The sequence below is a fragment of the Sceloporus occidentalis genome, unplaced genomic scaffold (genome assembly GCF_023333645.1).
Source record: "Sceloporus occidentalis isolate IW3139 unplaced genomic scaffold, rSceOcc1.0.p SCAF_60, whole genome shotgun sequence".
Classification (NCBI taxonomy): domain Eukaryota; kingdom Metazoa; phylum Chordata; class Lepidosauria; order Squamata; family Phrynosomatidae; genus Sceloporus; species Sceloporus occidentalis.
The window spans coordinates 933743-953748 of NW_028317040.1; positions in this window are offsets into that span (position 1 = coordinate 933743).

Below are 20006 nucleotides of genomic sequence, written 5' to 3' on the forward strand. Positions count from 1 at the left end.
CACTCTGGAGTAGGTCAACGCAGCTTATTCTAGTTTACATAGGATATAGGCCATCTTAGTGATGGATACATTTTGTACCTTTATGTGAAGGTATTAAACTGAACCTGCAGTAATATAAAAAACAACTGCCTGTGCTTCTGACACTAATAAAGTTGGCAACAAATATATAAACGTAATATAAATGAGAGGTTTTGGTTATATGAAATGGCCAAAGCATAATTATGCTCACCCGCCATTTCAAGGCACACTCAATAGGGTGAGAGCCTACTCTCACCTCCTCAAAGTGGGCACACAAAGCAGTTGAACCTGCAGTAACTTCAAAGTTTATCCTTCTAATTCTATACATTGCCAGCACATGTAACATATCCTTGATGCTTAAGCCACCATTTCTGTTCAAGCAGCAACAAAATAAAAATACCTATTATTACATTATAAGCACACAAAAAGTTATACCAGCTCTATTTACAGTGAAAGGAATGATAGAAATTCCGTGTGGTTTGAAAATCAAAGACAGAGGTTTGTGACATATTTATATCCTGCAAACGGTTTGATTTCTTTATTGAGTTTGGCAGATGTACGGAAATCTGATTCATACAGTGGCCTGATGTTCTATGCAAGAGTAAAAAGTAACAGATGCAATAAAGGAAGCAACAACTGAATAAAAGAGCATGGGACGTGGCATGAGCAGGCCTTAGTAGAAGAAGGTAGAGGCAGCAGATGTAGGCACAGAACAGGGTGGGCATAATGAATGACTAACTATACATAGAACAAGCTGAGTTGAAAAAGTACAGGTTGTCACATTAAACCTGCAAGGCCGAGGACAACTTACTGTTCTACCCTCTTGGGTATTGATTCACGACCTTCTTTGCTGATGTTATCACCTGTTATCACAGTGATGCATGACAGAGGGACCAGGAAAAATGGTAGGTTTGAAGCTTCATATGAAATAGTGTTGGAAATGCTGATTTAGACTGCATCACTCAAATATAGTTGGTAATCATCCTTAAAACCTGTTGTGATTGTGGCAGCTTTATTTGGGGTGCTGCTGTTTTTTTCCGAAAAGAAAAATGCTAGGTTTTATGGCATGGCACTTGCAAGGTCCCATTGTTGTTTATGTAACAACTGGCTATGTAGTACAATAAGCAAATTAGGCTATTATTAGACTACAATCTCCAGAATCCTATTTGTCTATTACTGGACTGCAATTTCTAGAAATCTCTGGCTGTCTCAAGACAGCAAGTGGCTTAGAGGCACAATGCTTTTTGTCTACATCTGCTTTCGCTGACTTAGCAGTACACAGTGAAGGTACTTCCAGAATAGTCTTTAGCGTGTGCAGTTTGTCGTTTTGGCATATAGTGCGCCATACAAAATAACTGATACAGATATTTAATGTCACAATAAGTTCACAAAATGTATATGGATTTCTTGCAAAAAAAAAACCCCAACAACATAGGGAGGAGAACATTAAATATTCTAGGACTTCTGGTTAACTCCAATACTTCATACAAGTGCAGGCTGCCAGTCTGTCTGGCACTGCATAATTCCCAATAGTCAGTCTCACGCTTCTGACACCTAATGTGTCTCAAGCACATCTTTGCATTTAGCACAGATTTAATCAAGTGGTTTGCGAGAGAAAACTTCCTCAGTAACTAAAGCCATTATTACCCACAGAAAGGAAATGAATGGGGTCCTGCTAGAAGCATCACTCTGGTTTGCATTAGACATCTGGCTGTCACGGAGATTGATGGCCCCTTAGCCACTACAGGATCTCTAATTTGGATCAATATTGCTGTGCAGTACATATGCCAGATAAATGGGCTGCAGCTCTCTGGGAATCAAGTTCATGTGATCAGCAAATCCTCCATGGCTAATGCCAAAACTCACACTTCCTTAGAACTCAGATATTCACTTTAGCACAGCTCACAACACCCAGTACATGTGTAAGCAAAGTGAGCCTTCAGATAAGGGATTTATGTGCCAATGCCATGCCAGCTGCGTGACTACACATGCCATCCCAGAGAAACCTTAAAAAGCTTTCACGATGAGCTTGACATAAACAACAAATGACAATAAACATTGCACTAAGATGCACAAACTGTACTTGCCATAACATGTAGATCCCAAAACACTGACATAAACAGACACAGATTTCATGGGATGCATTTTTTATGTTTTGGGAGAAAAGCAGCCAGTTAGAGAAACTAGTGTGCATCATATAAACTTCGTATGCACACACACTTCCTATCTGTCTGTCAATCAAACTTGATTCTTCAGTCAGAAACTACCGGTAATAAGTACCTTTATGTATATATCACTGTTTATGTATCTGGATATGTATATGAAAGCAGAAGGCAAAAGACTTCCTTGGCCCTGCATGTGGGGATCCAGCCTCATGAGAATTTCCCTTCAATCCAAGTATTATAAAAACACTAAACAGCTGAATCTGCAATAAAACTTCTTTTTAGATAATCTTCAGTATCAGAGCCTAAAAAAGACGGAAGATCTTCCTCTGGCTCAGAGCACCTGGAACTGCAGCCACAAACACTCCAAAAATGTATCACAGATAACCACAGGAACGCAAAGTACTCCTAACAACATTAAGAGATTTGTGTTTTCTTTAATCTCTCTTTATAAATCATATATTAGGCATGTAACCATTAGACAGGAACAATGCACTGCTTAAAAGACGAACTAGTACAACTAGGCGACTTTAAATGATCTGCAGTGTTTGAGGTGGCATCTCTGCAGTTTTTCTGATTTTATAGAATTGTTACCAAATCACTTGTAACATGAGTAGCTGCAAAATTCCAGGGGTTTTACATTAAGTAATCACTAAGGCAATGGAACAAGGCAATGTACAGGTTCATTATGCTGCATCCATAGCCCTGGAATTTTAAGACAGGGAGTGGTGGGCAGGAACAAAAGGAAAAGTGAAATGGAACTTCCTTCCAAAGATGACATCTAAAGAGTAACGGATCATCAGAATAAAGAGACGAAAGCCAAGAAATCACACATGTGTAATGCAACACGGGTGCTGTTTATGAAAAAGGCATGTCCAGCAGAAAACTATGTCAATGTATATACTGTTGATTGTATATTAGAATAGGCAGTTGTGAGATCAGCTAGCCAAGAACATTTGCAGGCCAAACTGTGGCTGTCTCCCATGAGTTGCAGGAGCATGGACTGCCTAAGTAGGTAACGTAACTGTTTCTGTGCTGGTGTGTATGTGCTGTGCTCTCCTAAATCTTAATTTGTGTTCCTGCCTTTTTTGTATTAACATTTAATCAAGAAGGACCCTAATAGGAAAAGTAATAACGTATCACAGAAAAGGTGGTAAACCACTTGAAATGTACCTGTCTTTCAAATGCTTTCCATTTTAACACTTTAGCATGCGATGCATACTAATATCTAGTAAACAATTATGATAGGTACTAAAATAGACTGTTCAGAAATGTTGGTAGATTGTCATCTCCCTTGCTGTATGTGCATGATTGGGATCGTGGACATGTCTTCACAACTCACAAGAAACATTAAAAGCTGGCAGGTTCCCTAGGGAAACACAGACTTTACTGACCCCATCAGCAGGAATGAAATGTATGGGAATCTGTTGCTTGAGGTGGAAAAATATATTTGTTATGCCAATTAATTTTATGCTGCTTTAGAATTTAGTGCTCCAAGCAGAACTTCACACTCAAACATTTCTCCATTCTACAACTAGAAAAAATGAAGATGTATACTATTTAGAAGGGCCTCAAACTATTTTTTGACTCTGTATGCAGTTAGAAAAAGGCCTTGTCTCCAAAATAGTGACATTGACCAGATTGCTTAACAAATTACAGTGCAGTAGACCAATCTGTAAAAATGTAATAATATGCGTTATGACCAAAAGTATGCAGACATCCATCCTGATTATTGAGTTTAGTTGTTTCAACCACACCTATTGCTAACAGGTGTATAAAATCCAGGACATAGAAATGTTATCTCCCTAAACAAACACTGGCAATAGACTGAGTCATAGCAAAGAGCTCAGTGACTTCAAATGTGTCATTAAAGTTGTCAATGGATGCCACCTTTGCCACAAGTCAGTTTGTGAAATGTATGCCCTGATACATCTGACTTGGTCCACTGTAAGTACTATTATTGTGAAGCCTCTAGGAGTAACAACATCTCACCAACGAAGCACAGAGAGCGTAAAAATCATCACTCACTACAGAGTTCCAAACTGTCTCTGGATGCAAGATCAGGACAAGCACTGTGCTTCTGGAGCTTCATGAAATGGATTTCCATGGCCGAGCAGCAGCACATAAGCTGAAGATTGCTATGCGCAATGCCAAGTGTCAGCTAGAGTAGTGTAAATCGTACAGACACTGGACCGTGGAGCCCTGGAAACGTGTTCTCTGGAGTTATGAATCATGCTTCAATATCTGGAAGTCTGATGGACGAGTCCAGGTTTCACAGATGCCAGGAGAGCGCTACCTACTTGAATGCGTAATGCCTACTTTTTCATGGGATAATTGTCTGGGGCTGTTTTTCAGGTTTTAGACTTGGCCTCTTAGTTCAAGTAATGGGTAATGTTAATGCTACAGCATACAAAGACATTTTTAGACAATTGTATGCTTCCAACTTTGTGGCACCAGTTTGGGGAAGGCCCTTTCCTGTTTCAGCATGACTGTGCCCCTGTGCACAAAGCAAGGTCCATTAAGAGTTTGGTGTGGAGGAACTGAAGTGGCCTGTACACTCTACTGGTCATTTCACTGGTGATGGTATAGGGGTTCCACTGTGGAAAGTGTTCTCTAGACCAGTGGTTCTCAACTCATGGGTCGCGACCCAAAAGTGGGTCGCGACCCTGTCTTCAGTGGGTCGCGGAGGGTCAGGGCCGGACTGGAGGCATACCGGGAAAATTTCACTTTCCTGGGGCTGCCTTACACATTCTAGCGGCAATCCACGAGCAGCAGGCTGTCCGGACCGCGGCCGCAACAATCAGGGCCATCAGGCACCCTCGGTCCGGCATGTACTTCAGTATTACTCCCCGACTGCAAAGCAAGTTGCTTGATTGGTTTGCGGACGCTGTCTGTTCCTAGTGGGAGCTGAATAAAGCTTTTCTTATTTTTGGGTCTCGACTTAATGACCAAAGACAAATGTGGGTCCTGAGGATACACAAGTTGAGAACCGCTGCTCTAGACAGTGTGTGCTGCTTTTTTAATGTCTACCCTCCTATTGTATTATGAATAAACTACTAAAAATTACTACTGACAATACCTGACAATCTTTTGCATTAACGATGGCTTTATATGTATGTGTGCTTCATCATGTCTATCGTACAAATTAGACAGTTGAATTAAAGATGTGCGTATACAGCCTTAACATATATAGCATCACTTTAATTGTGGGTTTCAGGTATTGAATATCAGGTTTTTTCGTGTCTTAAGAGACTGTCACGTTAGTTGAGTAGTTTTAGAGTTCTCATTAATCAGGAGTCTCTTTTGTTGCAGGGCGTTGTCATGTGGAATATTTGATTTTAGAGTTCTTTCTCCCATGCATTTCAAGGAGCTAATTGGATTGCACTCATGCTAGTTATGGTCTCTTTGGGAGACTGAATTATTTTGTGGCTCATTACAATGCATATTTAGTCACTGAACTTGGCCTGGCTGGTTTAGTTCCAGCATCAATATAGTCACATATCGAATTAAAGCTACGTAATTGAAGACAGAACATTTCCACAGAAATGTATTTATTTTGGTCCAAAAAATCCTAACCCCATTCATTTGTGCCCATGGACATTGTTAAACATAAAGGGCATAGAATGTGCTAATTGCCTTCAGTTACTCATAAGCCAGCCAAGTCTAACAACAGTAGAAATGTTAAGATAATCAGGCTTTATAAATCAAGTTGGTGAAGGAGAAATGTGTTTCTCGTATCTATATATTAGGGGTACGTAATAAACACTATTCTCTAATACTTCTTTAATGGGAACTTATCCCTTATATCTTTGTATTAAATAAAATATTATTTTCTGGGGGGGTTCACATAAAAAAATATTTGGGTACAAAGTTTCAAAAGTGTTATTATCAGTTTAGGAATTAATGGAATTATCCAATTATCAGTATAATTTCATTGGTTGTTATGGTGAAAAGAGCAGAAAATTACTTTATATATGTACTTATGTATTTGACAGAGGTAAATGAAGTGTATAATTGATATAGAAACAATGAGGAGAGGCCACTCAGTTTTAAGATAGCAAGAATTTAAGGGTAGGCCCATGGGGTAACTCATATAGATGGCAAGAGGACAACTGAACATTTGGCTGCTCTAGCTTTAAGACATTCAGAGAGCACCAGTAGTTTTTATCTCTTCGTTTAGGAAACATTTGACACTAGGGGTATTACAGGAAAAAGAATGAATTGGTTAATTGGTTAAAAATAAATTCTAACTATTTTCTAATCCAGCTTTCTGGTTATTCCAAGTCACATCAGACATACCCGACAAACTCCTATACCGTGGCTAATTGCCATCATCTCCTGCATCAGGGGTTATTTAATCCATAAATTGTGTGTGAATTTTGGTAAGATAAAGCCAATTTAAATACCTACTGCCCTGGGCAGGGTATGTAATAAGGACATACCAGCTTGGTGCTGGATTTAAATTGTAACACTGAAGTTGCAGCCAGCATGTCCCATACACACATTTCATATGCCCAAAGCAGGATACATTTGCTGGGGAACATGCCCATCCATCCACCTTTTATTATCTTTTAATTATATAGTGTCAACAATTTACGCAGCGGTTCTTATAGTGCATACATTTAAATCATATCACAAAACTAGAAATGAAATAAAGAGGGCCCTGCTTGCAAGCTTACAACCTAGATGGCATGGGGTTTGTATACAAAAATTATAGATAAAGATATAGCGAACTTGCAATGTATTGAAGTGGAAATCTGGGATATGACATTATATTCCACTTCTGCCTCAATACATCACAGGGTAGCCATGTGGGAGCTGCAACGGAGGTCTGTGCTGCAAGTATTTAAATTCATTACAATTTAAATTAATTTTAGTGAAAACCTCCTCACTTAGCCCAAATGGAGTTTCAAGGGGTGATTTTTTTAGAGATTCATATAGTGGCTTAACTATAAGACTCACGGCACACAGCCAGCCTCCGTCACCCATTTCCAGGTGAGGAGTAAAGCTGTGTCTCTGCCATATAGTACATTGGAAACAGAAATGGAATAAACATGTTTTTAAATTATGCTTACATTTACGTGCTGTAGTAAAAACCTATGAAACTGTGAAATGGAAGAAACTGAAAGGCATATGTCATTCTATTGCTAGGAATAAAAGAATGTGTTTATTATTCCTAAATATATGAGACTGATGTCTGCACAATAGAGTGAGGTGAAACTGGTGTGCTGCTGAAATACATGCCTATTTCTACATGCAAATAAGTATGATGTAATGCTTGTAAACCTTGTCCTTGGTTGTTTTATTCTAAGATTCCTGCTTTGTCTGTAGTGCACAAAGACATTTGGATGAGTTTGGTGTGGAAAAAACTTGACTGGCCCGAACAGAGCCCTATCTTCGACCCTATCAAACACTGTGTCAGGAACCACTTTTTCGCTGCCTGAACCATGGCTTTTTTATACCTGTGGCATTTAAATCTGCTACCACTAGTAGCCACCCTCCACTCAGAACTCATTACTAGGATCAGTTGTGCCTTGTTACCTGGGTTGAGCCCTAGTCATACATCCAGCTGGGCCTTGTTACCTGGATTACCGTGCCTTTATGAACCTGCCCTGCCCTTCAGTCAGGGCCTTTGTGTTGAAGTCTGTGGACCTTTCTTGGCTCTGCACCTATACCGTTCCTGTACCGTTCCTGTACCGTTCCTGTACCGTTCCTGTACCGTTCCTGGTTACCTGCTTTGTGTCCTGATCAAGTGGATTCCCTGCTTTGTGTCCTTCCACGTGGATTCCCTGCTTTGTGTCCTTCCACGTGGATTCCCTGCTTTGTGTCCTTCCAAGTAGATTCCCTGCTTTGTGTCCTTCCAACCTGAAATTGAAACTGTACCTGACCTTGGCTTGTACCTTGACCATGACACTTTGGATTGCTGCCTGAACCTGACCTTGGCTTGTACCTTTCCTTTACCACGCTACTTTGGATTGCTGCCTGAACCTGACCTTGGCTTGTACCCTAACCACGCTACTTTGGATTGCTGCCTGCACCTGACCTTGGCTTGTACCTTGACCACGCTACTTTGTCTTGCTGCCTGACCCTGACCCTGGACTGTTTCCTGATATAACTATTTGGAACTCTACCTGTTCTGATTCACCATTCCCTCCAGTCATCCTGCATATCGGGGGTAATACAGATACCCAGTGGTGTCTGACAATATATATATATATACATATATACAGTCATGTGAAAAATAAAGTACACCCTCCATGAATTGTATGGTTTTACATATCAGCACCTGTCTGCTACTTAGCACTTTAATTGCTATGGAAGCAGTAAGGGTGTTTTCACACATGGCTTCTCCATGTTGGCTTTATTTTTGTTGAATAAATCATGACAATGTGTAATATGTCATGTGTTGTTCAACTGAGGTTGTATTTACCTAATTTTTAGACCTGCTAAGGAACAGATAATTGTTATTATGTATGTAAAATCATATAATTCAAAGATGGTGTACTTTATTTTTCACATGACTGTACATACATTGTTTACCTCTCTCTCTCTCTCTCTCTCTCTCTCTCTATATATATATATATATATATATATATATATATATATATATATATACACTGCTCAAAATAATAAAGGGAACACTTAAACAACACAATGTAACTCGAACACTTCTGTGAAATTACACTGTCCACTCAGGAAGCCACACTGATGGACAATCAATTTCACATACTGCTGTGCAAATGGAACAGACTCAGGTGGAAATTATAGGCAATTAGCAAGACACCCCCAATAAAGGAGTGGTTCTGCAGGTGGTGACCACAGACCACTTCTCAGTTCCTATGCTTCCTGGCTGATGTTTTGCTCACTTTTGAATGCTGGCGGTGCTTTCACTCTAGTGGTAGCATGAGACGGAGTCTACAACCCACACAAGTGGCTCAGGTAGTGCAGCTCATCCAGGATGCCACATCAATGCGAGCTGTGGCAAGAAGGTTTGCTGTGTCTGTCAGCGTAGTGTCCAGAGCATGGAGGCGCTACCAGGAGACAGGCCAGTACATCAGGAGACGTGGAGGAGGCCGTAGGAGGGCAACAACCCAGCAGCAGGACCGCTACCTCCGTCTTTGTGCAAGGAGGAGCACTGCCAGAGCCCTGCAAAATGACCTCCAGCAGGCCACAAATGTGCATGTGTCCACTCAAACGGTCAGAAGCAGACTCCATGAAGGTGGTATGAGGGCCCTACGTCCACAGGTGGGGGTTGTGCTTACAGCCCAACACCGTGCAGGACGTTTCGCATTTGCCAGAGAACACCAGGATTGGCATATTCGCCACTGGCGCCCTGTGCTCTTCACAGATGAAAGCAGGTTCACACTGAACACATGTGACAGACGTGACAGAGTCTGGAGACGCCATGGAGAACGTTCTGCTGCCTGCAACATCCTCCAGGATGACCGGTTTGGCAGTGGGTCAGTAATGGTGTGGGGTGGCATTTCTTTGGGGGGCCGCACAGCCCTCCATGTGCTTGCCAGAGGTAGCCTGACTGCCATTAGGTACCGAGATAAGATCCTCAGACCCCTTGTGAGACCATATGATGGTGCGGTTGGCCATGGGTTCCTCCTAATGCAAGACAATGCTAGACCTCATGTGGCTGGAGTGTGTCAGCAGTTCCTGCAAGAGGAAGGCATTGATGCTATGGACTGGCCCGCCCGTTCCCCAGACCTGAATCCGATTGAGCACATCTGGGACATCATGCTTCGCTCCATCCACCAACGCCACGTTGCACCACAGACTGTCCAGGAGTTGGCGGATGCTTTAGTCCAGGTCTGGGAGGACATCCCTCAGGAGACCATCCGCAACCTCATCAGGAGCATGCCCAGGTGTTGTAGGAGGTCATACGGGCACGTGGAGGCCACACACACTACTGAGCCTCATTGTGACTTGTTTTAAGGACATTACATCAAAGTTGGATCAGCCTGTAGTGTGGTTTTCCATTTTGATTTTGAGTGTGACTCCATATCCAGACCTCCATGGGTTGATAAATTTGATTTCCATTGAGAATTTTTGTGTGATTTTGTTGTCAGCATATTCAGCTATGTAAAGACGAAAGTATGTCATACGATTAGTTCATTCATTCAGATCTAGGATGTGTAATCTTAGTGTTCCCTTTATCTTTATTATTTTGAGCAGTGTATATATATTATATATATATATATATATATATATATATAAACAATGTAATATTTCCTTACACATTTACTTCCACATAAAGATGAAAGAAGAGGGAAACAATTTGTTGTTAGATGCAAGAGACGAAAAGAATGAATACCCTCAAGCATTGAATACACAGCTTCAGCTTTCAGAATAAAATCCATACAAACACTTATTCTGGCGTTTATCCCAGGCTCCACTGAGCGAAAGAAAAGAATACTATATTAAACAATTACAGTGAATGAAATGGCTCTGAATGTTTTCTTTATGCAGAGGGCTTTGTTTTCCTACTCAAGACGTGTTTTTGATTACGCTGGATTCCGTGCACAGAGATCACGTTTTTTAAACCATTTATTTTTATGAGATTTCTTTTTCTGCTTTTCTGTTATTTCGCTGTTTTGTTTTTGGTGATTTGTCATGCATATGGTCTAAGCAATAGCACTGTTCAAAGTATTATTATTCCTAATGTGCAGCAATGAAAATTCTCACACTAAAAAGCTCCCACCACAAACCCTCACACAACAGAGCTGAGACATTCTTTTATATAGTCTAGAGTAACGACAGCAGGCACCTTCAGACTCATCACAATTTTTCAATCAAGAACGAAGGATGCTTTTCAGTCCTTCATAAACTGTACCCTGATACGTAACTTCTATCCTGATACATGATTTTCCTATGAATCAGCCTGTCACCTAACTCTCTATGTAACTTTTGTATTGGACAACTGTTTCTCTCTAAAGCGGGACAGTAGGGTAGCGACCCTGGAGAATGCCCCAAAATTTGGATTTTCTCACGAAAACCTGTATTGTTGAGAAGTATGTAAACAAGTAAGTAAACAATATTTTTTGTGCATGTTTTTGTCTAAATTGTAATATTTTCAAATTTGTTATTCTGCGTCTGTAACTTCAAGTGCTCACAGATTTAAAAACCGCTACATAAAACTATATGTTTCTGAAAAGTAGACCAAGCGTATTGCACTGTAGTCATTTCTTGCATGTATTTCCCCAGCAATGTCATCCAAAGTTAAAGGAAAAAAATCTGCTTTTCACACATACTTTGTTACACTCCTTGTAATGTTCAGGGATGAGTCTCTCCAATGGGTTAAATAGAGTTATATTTAAGGATTTGGCACCATATCAAAATAGCTAGTAATACTGTTACCATGGGTGATCCTATAATATAAGTTGCTTAAGGACATTCTACAGCAGCAGAAGACCACACCGAGTGCCACTCCTGTTAGCTAAGAACAGGAAACTGAAGCTACAATTCGCAAAGGCTCACCAAAATTGGACAATGGAAGGCTGGAAGAACGCTGCCAGGTCTCATGAGTCTCGATTAACGGTTCAGGCTGGTGGTGGTGGTGTAATGGTGTGGGATACATTTTCTTGGCACACATTGGGCCCCTTAGTTCCAATTGAGCATCGTTTAAACACAACAGCCTACCTGAGTATTGTTGCTGACCATGTCCATCCCTTTATGACCACAGTGTACCCATCTTCTGATGGCTACTTCCAGCAGGATAATGCACCATGTCAAAAAGCTCACATTGTCTCAAACTGGTTTCTTGAACATGACAATGAGTTCACTGTACTCCAGTGACCTCCACAGTCACCAGATCTCAATCCAATAGAGCGCCTTTGGGATGTCATGGAACGGGAGATTCACATCATGGATGTGCAGCCGACAAATCTGCAGCAACTGCGTGATACCATCATGTCCATATGAACCAAAATCTCTTGACTAATGTTTCCAGCACCTTGTAGAAAGTATGCCACAAAGAATGAAGGCAGTTCTGAAGGCAAAAGGGGGTCCAACCCGGTATTAGCAAGGTGTACCTAAAAAGTGTATGTATACATTTTTTTCCAATTACTAGTCTTTAGATGTATTTGATTAACCAAAACCTAGTTTTTCATGTATTGTTTTTACAATTTTAGTCTTGCCTCTACGTGCACTTTCGCAAAAGGGCTGCCCTTTTGAGGAAGTGTACCAGGAGGCTAGGTTCAAGGAAAAGTGGACAAAAACAAAAGAAAGAAGACTCGGTAGAAGCAAAGAGAGGAAACATACACATGGAAGCAGTCGGCGGAGACGGTAGGAAGACAGAGGAAGACAGAGTGTGAGAGCAGGGCTGCCATCAGAAATTTTGGGCCACCCTCCCCAGATGACCCCTCACACCACCAGAATTTGGAGCAAATACATCACAGGCAGGCTGTTCGGGAGTACTGACAAGAAGCTTTTTGGGGACACAAATTGCTGTTTTGAGGCACTTACAATCTGGCGACAAAGATGGCAAAGCTGTCTGGGTGGACTGACAAGCTGTTTGGTAATAAAGATAGTACAGGAAAGCTTTCTGAGGACAAAGATGGCACTAACAATCTGGGTACAAACAGCACAAGCAAGCTGTTTGGGGTAAATATGGCAAAGTCAGGTTGTTTGGGGGTACTGACATGCTGTTTTGTGGCAAAGATGGTACAGACAATATATCTGGGGCCCTGACAAGCTGTTTTAGGGACAAAGAGAGCATGGACCATCTGTTTGGGGCCCTGACAAGCTGTTTTGAGACAAAGATGGCACTGGAAAGCTGTTTAGAGGCATCAACAAGCTGATTGGGGTCAAAGATGGCACAGCAAGCTGTTTGCTCTCAAATATCATAGTAAGGACCATTTCAAGAAATTATGGTTCTAAAAACATTCACAGCAGCAGGTTTTGTCCATGTTTTATTTTGAACTGTGCACTCATTGGAGTAACCGTAGAATCAACCAAAAACATAAGTTTTCTACTAAGACTCATCTTGGAGTACTTTTCAACTTTTTGCTCATCTCTGCTGCCTGCAACCCTTACTGTTACAACATCCAATTATTTCCCATCAGCCTTTAATTTCAAAACTGCTTAAATATTATTAAAAGTACAATTAAGTTCCTGGACCAGTGCCAAATTTAGCAATGTAACATGATACATGCAACCCAGTGTATTAATGTGAGCTCATCAGAATGCATCAAGCTGTATTAGAGCCGTATTACTCTAGATTGTAAGCTCGTTTGAGCAGGGCCCTCCTCACCTGTTGTCTCTGTAAGTCAAATGGTTATGTTACATACTACTTATTTCCTGTCCACCCATTGTACAGCGCTACGGAATATAATGGGGCTATATAAAACAATAAATAATAATAATAAGGGACAAATTTTGTCAAAGTCAAATCAGATGACCATTTTATTTTAGAAAATCACCCCTGTCCAGAGGGGTAGAAGTAACTCCAGTTGCCTTAGATTAATGAAGAACTTCAGAGAACATCTCTCACTATATGAAATCCACAGCTTTGTGAATCTGTATACGTGCTTTATCTTTCAATAATCATTGTTATTGGGAAAATTGCATGTACTTTAAGTACATATGTATGTACAGTACATATGCATGTACTATGCATATAATCGCATCCTTTGGCTTTAAATATCACCTGTATGCTGAAGACACACAGATCTATCTATCTATCCTCTCCTGATCTGTCTCCTTCTGTGTTAAATCGTGTAACTTACTGTCTCACCTCCGTCTCTATCTGGATGTCTGCACGTTTCCTGAAACTCAATCTCTCCAAAACCGAACTTCTCATCTTTCCTCCCTCCAATGCTAAGATTCCCCCATCAGTTTCCTTCAATGTCAATGGTGCTATCATCTCCCCACCTCCTCATGCCTGCTGTCTTGGTGTCACCCTTGACTCCTACCTTTTGTTCACCCCCCACATTCAGTCTGTCTCCATCTTAAAAACATTGCCCGCACCAGTCCCTTCCTAACATGACCTTATTATCTCACGCCTTGGTTATTGTAACTCTGCCTTAGCTGGTCTCCCTCTTAACCGTCTCACCCCTTTACAATCCACCATAAATGCTGCTGACAGACTTATCTTCCTCTCCCGTCGCTTCACTAACGTCTCTCCCCTCTGTCAGTCTCTTCACGGGCTGCCTCTGCGCTTCAGGATTCATTTCAAAATCCTTACTCTTACTTTCAAAGCCCTTCACAGCAGTTCCCTTACCTACATCTCATCACTCATCTCTAAATACACTCCACACCGGTCTCTGCTCATCCAGTGATCTCATTCTATCTTCTCTTTTGATTTCTAGCTCTCATGCACACTTACAAGATTTCTGAAGGGCTGCCCCTATCCTCTGGAATGCTCTCCCCCTGCCTGCCCCTCTTTTTCCGTGCCTTTATTCCTTCAAAAATCCCTCAAGACCTACTTCTTTAAAGACACTTACAACATTGCACATTAACGCCCTCCCATATTCCTTTAGCTAACCTTTCCTAGTCCCTCTCCTGCAACACTTTTACTAGTGTGGCTGGTCCATCCCTAACGACGGCACTTTTACCTATTGTGTAATACACCCTAAATCCCTCTAGATTGTAAGCTCATTTGAGCAGGGCCCTCCTCACCTGTTGTCTCTGTAAGTCAATGTTACATACTAACTTGTTTTGTCCTGTCCACCCATTGTACAGCGCTACGGAACTTGATGGTGCTATATAAAACAATAAATAATAATAATATATACTATATATTATACAAACAGGTGAGTTGGTGATGTGGAGTGAAATTTCAGTTTGAGCCATATATACTAATCCATGATGAATCTGCTCACTAAGCGCACTAAGGTTCTACATGGAGTAAAGTTGAAACAGCATTGTATCAAGATGTAAAAAAATTATAAAAGACATAACACTTTTTTTAGTCTGCAAAAGTAGCATCTGTACAAACTGTGTTAAACATGTGTCTTTTATTTGGTGTCTTTTCAATTGGCAAAGAGCTTTTGTGAGCCAAACCTATTATGGAATCTTTGACCTGGTGGATGTATACTGAAATGTAATGTTTGGCAGCATATACAGGCCATCTGGCCAGCCTGTTCTACCTTTATGTACTTGCCTTGCAGCCATAAACTGTACCTGTGAAAATTGGTAGAAGTTGCTGTCCCCTAGAGCAAAATATTGAAGGCTTTGCTGTCAATTGCAAAGAAAAATGCCATTGGACGCCACTAAAAGAGTAACTTAATGGTGAACTAAGTGGAGTCAGTAAACTCCAAGGACCTGACTTAAAACATTGGATTTTTATTCATTTTGGACTGAAATATAATTATTCCGTAGAAACAAGGATTTAATACAAATCGAACAGTCGGAAGATAGATCCTTTGTGTAAACTGTCTTTCCTTTGATTTTTTTTACTTTCTGTTTTAGTGATTCTCAACCTCCAGTCTCCAGGGCAAACAGCAGTGTAGATACAATAGGAACAGTACCATCACAATTAGATTAATCAGTTGGGTAGTCAGTGATAAACTTGTGATCAGGCAACTTGTGCTTATGCAAGGATAACACATTCCAGTGTTATCTCCCCCCAAAAAATGGGGATTAGGAAATATCAAAAAATCAAGTGAATCAGAACATAAGCAGACTCTTTGCATGGGTGAGTATAGCATCAAGCTTGATTGTCTGATTGTTCCTCTTACAACATGTCTGACACAAGATATGTGTGTTCTTATGGATGGCAGTGAGGATCCAAAACAGAGGTATAGCAACAAACTTTAAAATAATTACCGTGTATATTAAGTGCATTTAAGCTGGATGAACCAGCATAGACTTGAGCAGGTCTTGAGACCAACATTTGGGTTGGCCAAGCTCCTAAAACATGGGGGAGAGCAAGCTGGAGCCAAGCTTATACTCCTCTCCACGTCAGCTTGTGACGACATTTCAGAGACCACCATCCAGCTCACCGACTCAATATGCAACCTACAGTTTCTCACTAGTTCGCTGAAGACCCATAATAAGCTTTAAGGTCTGATGCAAGAGGTTGTTCACACATTTACTCATAACTGGGTTGTGGATCAAGACAGTGAAGTCCTTCAAATGAAACATGTAACAACCAGTAATATACTACCGACATATTTTTGTTGGTGCAAAAACAGTGACAATCACAGTAAAAGAAAGTGTGAGAGGCTTTGAAGCACATCTTTCTTTTTTTTTTGGTTTTCTCAGGACATGATCCCATTATAGAGGAATTGCATCTTTAATTGATGCATAATTATTTCCTTTACAGACAATTAACCTATTGACTGCATACACTTCAGCATCTGCATTCAATCACATGTAACTCCCACTGAGGGTCACCAGTGAGAACATTAATTTTACGGAACAAACCTCGCACTTTACATCAATCATTGGTTGCAAGGAGCTGCTGAAGGCAAGGGGGGCAGACATGAAGTAGATCATGGAGAAACATGGGAAGGACAAAAATGTAATAAATGTAGGCTTCTATAAAATGTTTTATTACACACACTCTTAAAAGAAGTTCTTACCTACAATTCTACTTGTCTAAAATGGAGTAACTGAAAAAAGTAGTTATTTAATAATGTTTTACTAGTTCATTTTGTGTGTGTATGTATATATATATATATATATATATATATATCAAGCACATATTTTGCTTGTTTTTACTTGGCTGAAATGCAACACATATGAGTAAACATTGTGTCTTACTTAACATAGGTTGCAAAAAAAGTTAAGCCATTGTCATGTTTAATTGTTCACACTTGAACATATTAAGGCCGACTGATACACTGACATGAAAGCTTTCCTGAAACATCCCAAGGATAAAAAGGACAAAAAAGTATCACAACAGCCCACCCCAAGTATTTAAACAGTGCAAGGGGGTAATTTACATACAATAGTCACAGCAAACCACACATCCATCAGCCCTGTAGGGGTCGCTATTGTAGTCGATGGGGAGGATGGTAAACACGGGTGGTTCCCTGATTTCTGGTGAAACCTGCTGGATATTATTTCGTGGTGCAAATACTGGCCATGGAGGTCTCTGTCCTGTAAGTCCTAACACGATGGAGAGGAACACTCCACACATAAACCCCCTCCCAAAATGGAGGTGCCGCAAATCTCCATCTGAGCTTCACAGTCTTTAGAATCTCTGTTTTTTGGGGAAACATGGCACTCTGTACCAGGGGGAAGACGTCCCAATTGGCTTCTGTACACACCTCCCAAAAACAGAACCCCCTTCAAGGCCAGGGCCCATAGTCTGTAGGCATTAGGCTGGCCCACAGGCCCCGCCAGGAGCCCAATGCACAGAGCCTTACGTGACATTTCTCTCCCCAAAAGGTAGACTAACCAGGTACCAGACCTCCAACTGGTCTGGACCTGAGTTAGTCGGATGACAAATTTCAAAACTCTCCTCCATCTTTCCTCTCCTCCTCTTCTGCCACTGGGGAGTGATGCCGCCTGCATCCCCTCCTTGGTACTCAGGCTGACGCTGGGGAGATGGGCTGGCTGCACTAGTGGTCCTGCTGCCCCTGGGGAGTGACGCCGCATCTCCCAAGCACCCACTCAGCAGCTGGGGAGAGATGCTGCCTGCATTCCCACACTGGTGCTCCTGCTGCCGCTGGGGAGGTGGGCCGATGTCTTGATCCCAAGCACCCTCTGGCCTCCCACACACACAACACCGCCCCTTTATCTAATCAAAAAACTATCTTCGGTTATTAATTTCTCTCAGTTTTCATTAAAACATCCCAAACCCTCTGCAAACCACCATCTATAACCATCTAAAAGTGCTCATAGCACTGTTCATTTTATATATACATCCTCTTTCCAATCCTGAATTTACTTAGCCCTGATTACTACTATAAGAGCGCTATTACTTCCCCTTTTAACCCCTCCTTTAGTTTCAATTACCCATATTGTTCCATTAGATTGTAAGCTCATGAGCGGGGCCCTCATAAGCCCCATTTCTGCCAGGAACTTTTTATGAAAGTACCATAAGGCTAGATGGGCAGGGTTCTTAACTCCTGATGTGTCTATCTGTAATTATTTATATTTGTTATATATGTGTTAACTGCCCCAATTGAATTGTACAGTAATTTCTTGATGCTTAATACGTAAAAGGTGATAATAGCAATGTCCCCTGCTTTAGATATGTATTACAATGTATAACATGGCATCCAATAGAGTGGGTCACATTGTATTTGTTCATCCATAGCGTTGTGAACAATGCTCGAAGACATCGAAAAGCGGTGTTCTGAGCATGCCCCATTTGGTTCCCATGATTTTCACACATTTTACATTGTTAGACTGCTCGTTAATTCCTCTGCGTGCTCCCCAGAGGCTCTTAACTTCCTTCTTTGAAATGACTTTGTGGCGTGATGATGAGAGCAATCAAGAGCAATCAGACTTAATGAAGATATTAACCAGACCAGAGCGAGCAAGCCTCCCACGGGAATCACTGCAGAAACCTGAAGGAGCATCAGGAAAGAGAATCAGGAATTAGCTATAATAACATTACAATAATTATCTACCTTCAAAAAGAAAATCGCCAGCTCCACAAGCTTTTCTTAGATGCCGTTTCTGCTGTAGTAGAATGGTGATATAGGCAGGGCCGGATTAATGTAGGGGCTGATGGAGCTGCAGGCCCCTACCTGAAAATAGGCCCAGTCAGGGTCAAGCTCTGAAGTGGTCGATGTGGCCGCAGGACCGCCAGGACCATCTTTAATGCGGGGCAAAGGCCGGAGCAACCATGATCACAGGATTGCAAGGGCCCTGCTACTTACCTGTGCGTTGCTTGCTCACACTGTGCGAGCAACGTCTCTTGTACCACCCAGGGGAAGCAGGAACCCAGCAGAGTCATGTGAATTTACGTTATGTCACATAACCCCGCTGCGTTCCTGCTTCCCCTGTCGTCGCACAGAGTGTGAGCAACACAGAGGGAAGCAACGGTCCCTGCAGAAGTCTGAGCGGCACCGAACAGTGTAGGTAAGGGGTTTGGGGAGGGTGTATGAACGAGTATGTATGATTGAGGGAATGAATGAGTATTTGTGAATGAATATGTGTGAATGAATATGTATCTGTAAATGAGTTGTTTGTGAATGAGTACATTTATTAATATATATTAATATAGCATGGATGTGTAAGTGGGGGGAGCATGGCACAGGGAGGCTATTTTAGGCTAGGATGCCACAGGCAGGCTGTTTGGGGGCAAAGATGGCAAGTCCTATGCTTGGGAAGATCCAATGTGGGTGCCAGGGCTGACATGATACTAAGGGGAGGGGACAATGTGCAAGGGTGTGGGGGCATTAATTAGCAAGGGGGTGCTGGCTGGGGGCATTACAAAAATCAATACTAAAGGGGGGACAGAGCCTGTCCTGGTGTGTGTGTTTGGATGTCGGTATGGCAAATACTGTCCTGGTATGTGTGCTTGGGTGTCAGTATAGCAGAGCCTGTCCTGGTGTGTGTGTCTGGGTGTTGGTGTGGCAGAGCCTGTCTTGGTGTGTGTCTGGGTGTCGATGTGGCAGAGCCTGTCCTGGTGTGTGTGTCTGAGTGTTGGTGTGACAGAGCCTGTCCTGGTGTGTGTCTGAGTGTCGGTGTGGCAGAGCCTGTTCTGGTGTGTGTATTTGGGTGTCAGTGTGGCAGAGCCTGTGTGTGTGTTTGGTCATCTTTTTCATGGCACTTAACTTACTGTAGGAATAAATTAAACTATTTATTCTGTACTTATTCAGAGATGAAACACCTCAATCTCAATCTGCATATTTTATTAATGTCTATTGATGGGCCAGGCACATCACACAAAAACAGTCAGGTAACAACCAATGCCTG